The sequence below is a fragment of the Lithobates pipiens genome, unplaced genomic scaffold, assembly GCF_037356315.1.
Source record: "Lithobates pipiens isolate NorthernLeopardFrog02 unplaced genomic scaffold, aLitPip1_a1.2 Scaffold_8, whole genome shotgun sequence".
Lineage (NCBI taxonomy): Eukaryota > Metazoa > Chordata > Amphibia > Anura > Ranidae > Lithobates > Lithobates pipiens.
The window spans coordinates 429,836,907-429,848,792 of NW_027507903.1; positions in this window are offsets into that span (position 1 = coordinate 429,836,907).

Here is an 11,886-nt window from a genome sequence, read left to right on the forward strand (position 1 = left end):
ATTCGTACGAAACCTTACAGTGAAAGTTTTTTCAATATTAAATCCAATAAAGAGAATCCCACTAACACTACAGAGCCCCTTGATAATATTCCCCTTCTGTCTACAATAGACGCAGACTCAGATGACCCCTGTCTAGCTATTTTAGAAGAATTGTACAATATTAATGAAGACTCCTCCACTACCACTATGCTCTTAGACCCTCCCTATTTTACACAATATCAGTTGGATTCACCTCCAGTGAAACATACTCCGTTTTGACCAAAATCCATATTCAATCCCAGCCAGGCCAAAGGCCCATATATACAAAGTTTTTATCAGATTGTATATGCAGACATAAAACGTCTAAGTAAATCCACCTCTTCCTCACAGCGTCGTAAAAACAACCTTACCCTCCAAGAATCTTCGGCCCTCCATAAGTTAACAAAAAACACCTCCATTGTCATTAAAACAGCAGACAAAGGGGGTGCTGTAGTAATCCAAAACCACAAAGACTATGTAAATGAAGCAAATAGATTATTGTCCAATAAAAATACATATAAACCTTTGAAAAGCGACCCACTCCCCCTCTTCTCTCTAGAAGCTGAAGCACTTATAAAGCAAGCCCTTAGGGATCATATTATTACTAAAGTAGAAGCCTCTTTCTTGTCCAGAACATACTATAATACTCCATACTTTTACCATCTCCCAAAAATACACAAAGATTCCAAAAATCCCCCAGGTAGACCCATTGTAGCTGCGATGGAGAGTATAACCAGTTCCTTCTCCATCTACATTGATCATTTCCTGCAACCTTTGGCGCAAAACTTATCATATCATAACCTATATACGCGATGGTACACATTTGTTGGACATCCTAAAAACGTACCCCTGGGAGCCCACTTACCAGTGGGTCTCTCCGGATGTAAACTCCTTGTATACATCCATCCCTCACGATGTTGGCCTCCAAGCGGTAAAACACTTCTTAGCCCTAGACCCATCCCTGAAAACTGCACAAGCAGAGTTCATCTTAAACTCCACAAACTTTTGCCTCACTCACAACTATTTTTCTTTCAATAAAAATTTTTATTTACAAATTCAAGGGACAGCTATGGGTGCCAATTTTGCGCCCAGTTATGCAAATCTGGCAGTGGGCCTCTGGGAACATTTGTACATCTGGAACAATAACCCTTACACAGAACACATAATCTACATAGGCCGTTACATAGATGATATTATCATCATATGGGACAATACCGGACCACCCATAGATGATATTGTAACCCATTGTAATACCAATGATCTGGGCCTATCTTTCTCATTTGAATCCAGTTCAGATAGTCTATCCTTCCTGGATCTTGAACTCTGTCATACTGACAATAGCATCTTTGCAAAAAAACTACATCAAGCCCACTGCAGGAAACTCATGTTTACATTTTTGTAGTTGTCATCACCCGAGGTGGATTTCCAATATTCCAAAAAGCCAATTCAATCGTCTGAAACGAAATTGCACTCGCAATTCAGACTATATTGAACAAGGTACTCTGTTCAAAACAAAATTTGAGGACAAAGGCTATCCTTCTATCTTAGTAGAGGAAGCCTTTGCCAAATTCCTGGACACTCAGTCAGAAATAGCTCATGACCTACCCCTCCAACGTGAAACCATAGAGAGCAAACACACAGTCCACTCTCAAACTCACATCACCAGATTTATCACCCAATATCATTCTTAACATAAAAAAATGGAAAGGATCTTCCAAAACCATTGGGTATCCTTTTGGAAGACTCCTTGTTAAAGCGGGAGTCCGCCGGGAGTTCCGCCTTTTTTTTTTTTTTTTTTTTTTTTAAAGCCAGCAGCTACAAATACTGCAGCTGCTGACTTTTAAAATAGTGACACTTACCCGCCCAGCGCGCCCGCGATGTCGTCACCCGAAGCCGATCTCTCGATCATCTCTCGGGTGCTGCCGCCGCCATCTTGGGTATGGGAATCAGGAAGTGGAGCCTTGCGGCTTCATTTCCCGGTTCCCTACTGCGCATGTGCGAGTCGCGCTGCGCAATAAGGATGGTCCCCGCTGTCTCTGGGATCCATGTGTTTCCCAGCAGGCAGCGGGGGACTTTCGGAAAGGGGCGTAGATTCTGCGGAAAGGGGCGTACCTTCTGCAGAATCTACGCCGGAAGTGGGTGCAGATACCTGTACTGTACAGGTACCTGCACCCCTCTCCCCCATGAAAGGTGCCAATTGTGGCGCCGGAGGGGGGGAGAGTTCCAATGAGCGGAAGGTCCACTTTAGGGTGGACCTCCGCTTTAAAATCATCAATCACTAATTCCCCAAAGATTACATACCGTAGAGCCCGAAATGTAAAAAGTCTCATTGCCCTGAGCAAACTAAAATCAGCGAACAACAAACTCAGATCGTCCAGGACTTTTTTTGCCCCGAAGGGCATGTATCAATGTAAAAAACTTAAATGCCTGACCTGCAAATTTGTCTATCATCGTTAAAAATCCTTCACCACAAAAGGCAACACATATCAACTTAAAGAATTCTACAACTGCTCTTCATAATTCATAGTATATGCGATCCGTTGCCCCTGCAATTTACTCTACATTGGACGTACCATCCGAACACTAAGAAAGAGGTTCAGTGAACATCGCAGATCGGTAGAAGGAGACTCAAATCTAACCATTCCACGACATTTTAAAGAACACCATCAAGGTTCCACTGAAGGCATGCAAGTATGGGTGATCGAGCAGGTACCTGGATCTTCCCCCCTCGCAGAGCGCGTCAAAGCGTCTCTGTGAGAGGGAAACCTTCTGGATATATACGCTTGACACCCTTGCACCTGGGGGCCTCAACGAGGAAATAGAAATAAATTCAGTTGTATAACTAGGGCCATTACTATGAGAGATATACATAATCTTTGTTTATTATCTTTTCTTATTGTATCCCCCGTCCCTTTCTTTGTTCCCTTTCTGTCCCCTTTTATTGTCCCTTTTTTGTTTCCCTCCCCCCCCCCCCCATTTCTCATCCCAATATTATAATAGTAACATTATAAAAATATTTGACTATTATTAATTTTCACCATTAACTCCACAGGGCTTATCCATCATAATTAAACCTATTAAAGCTCTCTATATATAGCGAAAGTGGCCTAAGTAAGTACCTATATATACTAATCCTTGAAAAATCCCCATTGCTATGTGTTAGTATACATGCATACTTCCTATAAAGTTTATAGATTTTATACGCATTTTCGCTATATATGCGTCTTTCCATGCGTACTCCCTGCATGTGCATACAGAGTCGCATATCTATTGGGCAAACATACTCAGGAGTGAAGCGCTCTTTAGAACTTCCTGTGCGTGTTTGACTTTATATGTGGATGCGCACATGTGCATGTGCGGAGGGGGGCATGCTTGTGTGTATGTGCATGCATGCACTTTTTGTTGATGGGTGCAGCCACGCATGCACACTGTGCGTGTCTCCCTGCTTGTGCTACGATACCTTCTTTTTCCAGTGACTACAGACTATTATTGTCCAATAATAACTGCTTAATTGTCTGGACCTGTTTTCAAAAAAACAATATTGGAAGTCCAAACATTGCTCTATACCAGTGGTCCCCAACCTTTTTGGCACCGGGGACCGGCGTAGTTGAAGAAAGTTGTGCCAAGGCCCAGGGGGGTGTTTGCGGCTTTTCGCTGGCAATTTATTGGGGCGATGGCTGGCGTTGGCGCTTCAATCATCCCGGCACCATCATTGATATGATGTTAGGATGATTGAAGCGCATTATTTCTATTATTACATTGTAATATATAATGAAATAGTTCAACTCACCATAACGTAGAATGTGCCAGAGTGTCACTTGCCACGTCGCCTGTCACCAGATGCAGGTTGTCACTTTCCACGTCGCCTGCCTTCAGATGCAGCTTGTCACTTGCCACGTTGCTTGTCACCAGAAGCATTTTGTCCCTTGCCACGTCGCCTGCCACCAGATGCTATTTTGTCCCTTGCCATGTCACCTGCCACCAGATGCAATTTGTCCCTTTCCACGTCACCTACCACCAGATGCGGATTGTCCCTTGCCACGTCACCTGCCACCAGATGCGGATTGTCCCTTGCCACGTCCCCTGCCATCAGATGCAGTTTGTCATTTGCCACGTCACCTGCCACCAAATGTGGATTGTCACCTGCCAGTGGTGGCAGCACAGGTGTGCACATTAGTTCAGAGGCAAGCCTGGACTAGTGGGTAGTAAGGAAGAACAGCGGTAATGGGGGAGGGGGGGTTGGCGCCGGTAGTGAGAGATGATCGATGACAGTGTATCAGTGTTCTGCCGCGCTGTGTCGGCAGAGGAGCAGTAAAGTGGGCGGGCAGTGAGAGATGATCTCATCTCTGTTCCCTCGCCTCACCTCCAGCATTATAGCATCCCCGCTGTGAGCGTGGAAGAGCGGCGATGCAGGTGGGCGGTTGGAGATGATCTCATCTCTCTGCTCGCTCGCCTCTGTATAGCGGCCCCGCTGTGAGCACGGAACAGCGGTGATGCGGGCGGGCGGGCGGTGAGAGATGATGTCATCTCTCTGCCCGCTCCGCTGCCGCTCATCAGAGACAGTGCAGCCTTCGCGGCCCGGCTGCAAGCAAGCCACGGCGCGGCAGTGGGCCGCGGCCCGGGGGTTGATGACCCCTGCTCTATACCACAGTCACAGTATACCCCCTATCTCCCCATCCTATTCCCACCCCCCAACACCCCTCCCCCACCCCTGTGATATATATAACCCAGCAGCGCAACAAAAAAAACCTGTCTTTAGTAATATTTTTAAGACTGTGTTCACTGAACACAAAGAAAAATATAAGGAAGAAATCTTGGCAGAACCGAAGAAGTGATGCACACCTTAAGAGCAAGAGGAGTTAAAATGTTATTCGTGGCGTATAGCCTAGTCCATGCTCTGGCTGTCTCGATAGCTTGGGCTTCATTTGTCTTCCACTGCTCAGCTACATCGTTTGCTAATGGATCGTCTGTACCAAGGATGCCAAGTCCAATCTGGGGCAATCAGCATTACTGGATTCCCCTCGGCCTCCACTCTGCGGAGCAGACGTGGTAACAGTTTTAGCGGAGGAAAGGCGTAGATCAATCAGTACTGTTCCTACGGAGCTACCAACTCGTCTGATGCATCCACCCAAGGATCTCTTGTCCTGGATACAAACCTCTGCACTTTTCGATTGAGCCGAGAGGCCAGGAGATCCATATCTGGTGTGCTCCACCGCAGGCAAAGAAGCCTAAACACCTCCGGATGCAAAACCACTCTCCTGGATCCAGCATCTGGCGACTTAGATAGTCCGCCTGCCAGGTTTCTACTCCCGGAATGTATATGGCCAACAGGGCTGGTACATGCTCTACCCACCAAAGGATGTGAGCAACCTCCCGTGCTGCAGCCGAGCTTCTTGTTCCTCCTTGAGGGTTGACATATGTCACCGCCGTGGCGTTGTCCAACTGGATCCTGATCGGACGCCCTTGAAGTCACATCGACCATGTAGAGAGGCACAGCCTGATCGCTCGAAGTTCGAGCACATTGATCGGCAACTTTGATTCCTCCTTTCGACCAGAGGCCCTGGGTCAACTGTATTCCCAGTACTCCACCCCAGCCGGTCAGGCTGGCGTCCGTTGTGATCACTGTCCAACGCAGAGGTAGGAATGACTTCCTGGACCGGATCTCAGCCACCAGAGAAGGGAATCCCTGACTGACTGGCTCACCTGAATCTGCCGATCCAGGGATAATGGAGATTTGTCCCATTTTGTCAATATCTCCTTCTGCAAGGCTCTGGTGTAAAATTGGGCACACGGTACCGCCTCAAAGGAGGCCACCATGAGGCCCAGGACTTGCATGCAGAAGCACAGCGACGATCACCTGTGGTTCATCAACAGCTTCACCATGGCTCTGAGAGTCTGCAGTTTGTCTGAAGGGAGAAACACTCTCGCTTCCATGGAGTCCAGCAGTAAGCCTAGGTACTCCAGGCACTGAGTCAGCACAAGGACCGACTTTTTGAGGTTCAACCCCCACCCAAATTCCTGCAGGGCTTGCATGGTGATCGCCACATCCTCCCTTAATTCTGAGGTGGAAGCTGCTCTCAGATGGAGATCGTCTAGGTAACCCACGATTGCTATCCCGCGTTGTTGCAACAACGCCAAAATTGGAGCCAATACCTTGGTAAAGACTTGGGGTGCTGAAGCCAAGCCAAAGGGGAGAGCCACAAACTGGTAGTGGTCTTCCCCTACCGCAAATCACAGAAACCTCTAATGTCTGAGGCATATGGGTATGTGCAAGTACGCGTCCTGGATGTCCAAAGATGCCATGGAGTCCCCCTGATGGAGTGCAGCGACTACTGAGCGAACTGCTTCCATTCTGAACCTCTGTACTTTCACAAAGCAATTGAGGGTCTTCAGGTCCAAGATTGGATGTAGCCCTTCCTTTTTGGGGACCACAAACAGATTGGAATAGAACCCCTGAAACCTTTCCGTTTCTGGAACAGGCACTATCCCCCCGCAGCTTAGCAGGTCCCTTACTGCCCCAAACAGGGCCTCCCAGCGAGCCGGGAGTAAAGGTATGCTGGAGGGGAAAAATCTGTTTGGTGGCCAAGAGAGCAACTCTATCATGTAGCCCGATGAAATCAGTTCGCAGACCCATTGGTCGGACAGCTGAGAGGCCCACCGGGCTGCAAACTCCCAAAGGCGACCCACCACCCGAGTGACGGGTGGGGGCAAACCTTCATGAAGTAGTACTTTTGCTCACAGGCTTGTTAGGCTTGCGAGTCCAGGGACATTTATGTCACTCAATAGTCACCCTGTCGGACTGGGAGCGTTTTGCTGAAGTCCCGGGCGGACAAAAAAGGCTCTTTTGAATGGAAAATGAGGGCCCTTGCCTGCGGCATGGCTCCTTACTCTTCCTGGACTGTGAGAGCAAGGTGCTCTTCCCACCTGTGACATTCTTAATAATGTCACCCAACGACGCTCCAAATAGCCGCTCACCAAGGAAGGGTAAATCCGTCAAGACTTTTTTTTTAGATACCTGGTCCGCAGACCAGCATTTCAGCCAAATCAGGCGCCGCAGCACCACTGCTGACACTGATGCTCTGGAGAGCAAGGGAAGCGTATCCAGGGCCGTACTTATGGCCGCGCACTAACTGGTCTGTCAGTTCCACGCAGACAGGAGAGGCCTGCTGCTTCTCCAATTCATGATGCAATAGTTTTGCCCACTCAGTAAGTGTCTGCGACACTAATGCTGTGGCCAGTACTGGTCGTATCACTGACCCTGCCACCATAAACATGGAACGGGCCACTGCCTCGGCCTTCCTGTCAGTAGGGTCCCTAAATGCAGGAGTCCCTTCTACTGGGATCGTGGTTACTTTGTTTAACCTGGATACTGTGGGGTCCACAGACGGTGGAGCCGACCATTTCTTAAGAAGGCTCTCCTTAAAGGAGTAACACACCGCCATTCTTTTTGGGACTGAAAAGGTCAGGTGTGGGCTTCCCCATTCCTTGTATATGAACTTATCTAAAGTCAGATACGGAAACACCTTAGGTGTATGGGCTGGCTTGCGGGACCCAAAAGGGACCGCTACTTCAGCAGAGGATCCTGCTGTGTCCTGAATTTTCAGGGTATCGTGCACGGCTGTGATAAGTGCTCCAACTAGCGCTTTGTCTTGAGTGGACCCGTACGGGGAATCATCCTCACTGTCCGATCGGTCCTGGTCAGCGTCCTCTGACACATCAGAGCAGGGGCCGCCAGTCACTGCGTGGCCCGAGTCTGAGTCAGAACTCTCCCCGGAGGACGGGGGGGCAGGGGCCCTTTTTTACCACCTTTGTGCCCGCACACTGCCTCCCCCCTGGCAACGCGTTTCAAGGACCGCTGACAAAGCAGATGAGCCGGTTGCAATTGCAGGGAGATCTGGGGAAGAAACACCAGTTTCTGATGCCATGCTGACCCACCCTGTCTGCCGCCCTTGGGGAGTTAGGATAAGGAGCTCAATCCTACTCTGCTAGCTGCTGCAGACTGAGGGGCTCCCACTGCAGGACTCACCACCCCGACCGTGTGCTGTGCTATGCTGTTACAGGTGCCTGTGTCCAGAGCAAAAAAAGCGCTGTTCTGAGGTAAAGGAACCAGCGCTGGGGAGAAAAAAATGCAGGCTACATAAAATGGCTGCCGGGCACGCTGTATAACCCTTTCATGACTAAGCCTGTTTTTGGAATTTGGTGTTTACAAGTTAAAATCCATATTTTCTACTAGAAAATTACTTGGAACCCCCAAACATTATATATATTTTTTTAACAGAGACTCTAGAGAATAAAACGGCGATTGTTGCAATATTTTATGTCACACGGTATTCGCGCAGCAGTGTTTTAAATGCAACTTTTTGGGAAAAGGTACACTTTCATTAACCACTTAATAACCGCCCTATAGCCGAATGATGGCTTTAGGGCGGTTTCTTAACTGTGGGAGGCCGTCATATGACGTCCTCCCAGAATTCCGCTCTCGCGCGCCCCCTGGGGCGCGCACTCGAGAGCATCCGTGACCGCCGGGTCCACAGGACCCGGCGCATCACGGATCACGGTAAACGGCCGCTCGTCGCGGCCGTTTACCACGTGATCGCTCCGTCAAATGACGGAGTGATCACTTGTAAACAAACCGGCGTCATGTTATGACGCCGGTTCCTCCCTCCCCCTCTCTGTACCGATCGGAACAGCGGAGGGGGAGGAGATCGGTGTCAGCAGTGATGTGGGCTGCATCTGCAGTGCCCACATCGCTGCTCACCGAAAATTAACCCCTCAATTCCCTGCAAAAACTCTGCAATACCCTGCCATTACTCTGCATTACTCTGCAATACCCTGCATTACCCTGCAATACCCTGCAATACCCTGCAATACTCTGCAATACCCTGCCATTACTCTGCAATACCCTGCCATTACTCTGCAATACCCTGCAATGCTCTGCAACACTCTGCAACACTCTGCAATGCTCTGCAACACTCTGCAATACCCTGCAACACTCTGCAATACCCTGCAACACTCTGCAATACCCTGCAACACTCTGCAATACCCTGCAACACTCTGCAATACCCTGCAACACTCTGCAATGCTCTGCAACACTCTGCAATGCTCTGCAACACCCACCAATACCCTGCAACACGCTGCAATGCTCTGCAACACCCGCCAATACCGTGCAACACTCTGCAATGCTCTGCAACACCCTCCAATATCCTGCAATGCTCTGCAACGCTCTGCAACACCCGCCAATACCCTGCAACACTCTGCAATGCTCTGCAACACTCTGCAACACCCACCAATACCCTGCAACACTCTGCAATGCTCTGCAACACCCGCCAATACCGTGCAACACTCTGCAATGCTCTGCAACACCCTCCAATATCCTGCAATGCTCTGCAACGCAATACTCTGCAACGCCATACTCTGAGATACCCAGCCATACCCAGCCATAGTCGGTGATACCCTGCAATACCCAGCCATAGACACCCCCCCCCCCCCTCCCGCCGCCCTCCGGTGCTTCTACCGACTCGCCAATACTATCAAATCCAGAATCTCTTTTTTTTTTTTTCAGGCTTCCCAGCTTAGAGGTGAGATGCGGGGTCTTATTGACCCCACATCTCACTGTAAAGAAGACCTGTCATGCCATATTCCTATTACAAGGGATGTTTACATTCCTTGTAATAGGAATAAAAGTGATCAAAAAAATTATTTTTGGGGAAAAAAATGTCAAACTAAAATAAATAAAGTAAAATGAACAATACATTTTTTTTTTTTAAAGCGCCCCTGTCCCCATGTGCTCGCATGCAGAAGCGAACGCATACGTAAGTCCCGCCCACATATGAAAACGGTGTTCAAACCACACATGTGAGGTATCGCTGCGTACGTTGGAGCGAGAGCAATAATTCTAGCCCTAGACCTCCTCTGTAACTCAAAACATATAACCAGTAAAAATTAAATCGTCGCCTATGGGGATTTTTAAGTAGCGACGTTTGGCGCCATTCCACGAGCCTGTGCAATTTTGAAGAGTGACATGTTAGGTATCGGTTTACTCGGTGTAACTTCATCTTTCACATTATGCAAAAATTGGGCTAACTTTACTGTGTTTATTTTTTTTTTTAAGCACAAAACAGTTTTTTTTCCAAAAAAAAGCATTCGAAAAATTGCTGCGCAAATACCGTGCGAGATAAAAAGTTGCAACGACCACCATTGTATTCTCCAGGGTGTTTGCTAAAAAAACATATATAATGTTTTGGGATTCGATGTAATTTTCTAGCAAATAAATGATGATTTTTACATGTAGGAGAGAAATGTCAGAATTGTCCTGGGTGCTCCAGAACGCCTGATGGCGCTCCCTGCATGTTGGGCCTCTGTATGTGGCCGCACTGTGTAAAAGTCTCACACATGTGGTATCGCCGTACACGGGAGTAATAGCAGAATGTGTTTTGGGGTGTAATTTGTGGTATGCATATGCTGTGTGAGAAATAAACTGATAATATGACAATTTTGTGAAAAAAAAAAAAAAAAAAGTAAAAAAAATCTTGATTTTGCAAAGAATTGTGGGAAAAAATGACAACTTCAAAAAACTCATCATGCCTCTTACTAAATACCTTGGAATGTCTTCTTTCCAAAAAGGGGTCATTTGGGGGGTATTTGTACTTTTCTGGCATGTTAGGGTCTCAAGAATTGAAATAGGCCGTCAGTACTTCAGGTGTGATCAATTTTCAGATATTGGCACCATAGCTTGTGGACTCTATAACTTTCACAAAGACCAAATAATATCCACCAATTTGTACTTATTTTTACCAAAGATATGTAGTGGTATAAATTTTGGCCAAAATGTATGAAGAAAAAATTACTAATCTGCTAAATTTTATAACAGAAATGAAGAAAAATTCATTTTTTTACAGAATTTTCTGTATTTTTTCTTTTATAGCACAAAAAATAAAAAACCCAGCGGTGATTAAATACCACCAAAAGAAAGCTCCATTTGTGTGAAAAAAAGGACAAAAATTTTATATAGGTCCAGTGTTGCATGACTGAGTAATTGTCATTCAAAATGTGAGAGCACCGAAAGCTGAAAATTGGTCTGGTTATTAAGGGTGTTTAAGTGCCCAGTGGTCAAGTGGTTAATTAAAAAAAAAAAAAAAACAGTAAAATTATCCCATTTTTTTTTGCATAATGTGAAAGATAATGTTACGCCGAGTAAATAGATACCAAACATGTCACACTTTATAATTGCACGCACTTGTGGATTGACGACAAAGTACGGTACCTAAAAATCTCAATAGGCGACGCTTTAAACATTTTTTACGGTTACCAGGTTAGCGTTACAGAGGAGGTCTAATGCTAGAATTATTGCTCTCGCTCTGACGATCGCGGCGATACCTCACATGTGTGATTTGAACACCGTTTACATACGCGGGCGCGACTTCCGTATGCGTTTTCTTTGCTTTGCGAGCTCGCGGGGACGGCGGGCGCTTTAAAAAAAAAAAATTATTTTTTTATTTATTTTATTTATTTTAAAATTACTAAATTGTTTAAAAAAAATAAAATAAATTTTGATCACTTTTATTGCTGTCACAAGGAATGTAAACATCCCTTGTGACAGTAATAGGTGGTGACAGGTACTCTTTATGGAGGGATCGGGGTCTAAAAGACCCCCCACCCCTCCTTTACACTTCAGTGTATTCAGATTGCCGAAAACGGCGATTCTGAATACCGGATATTTTTTTTAAACCGGCGCCATTGGCAGCCGAGTAAACGGGAAGTGACGTCATGACGTCGCTTCCGTGTTTACTATGAGGAGACTGGAACGAAGCCGATTACGGCTTCGTTCCAGTTCCTCCCCAGCGGCCGGAGCCACGCAATCGGTGCTCC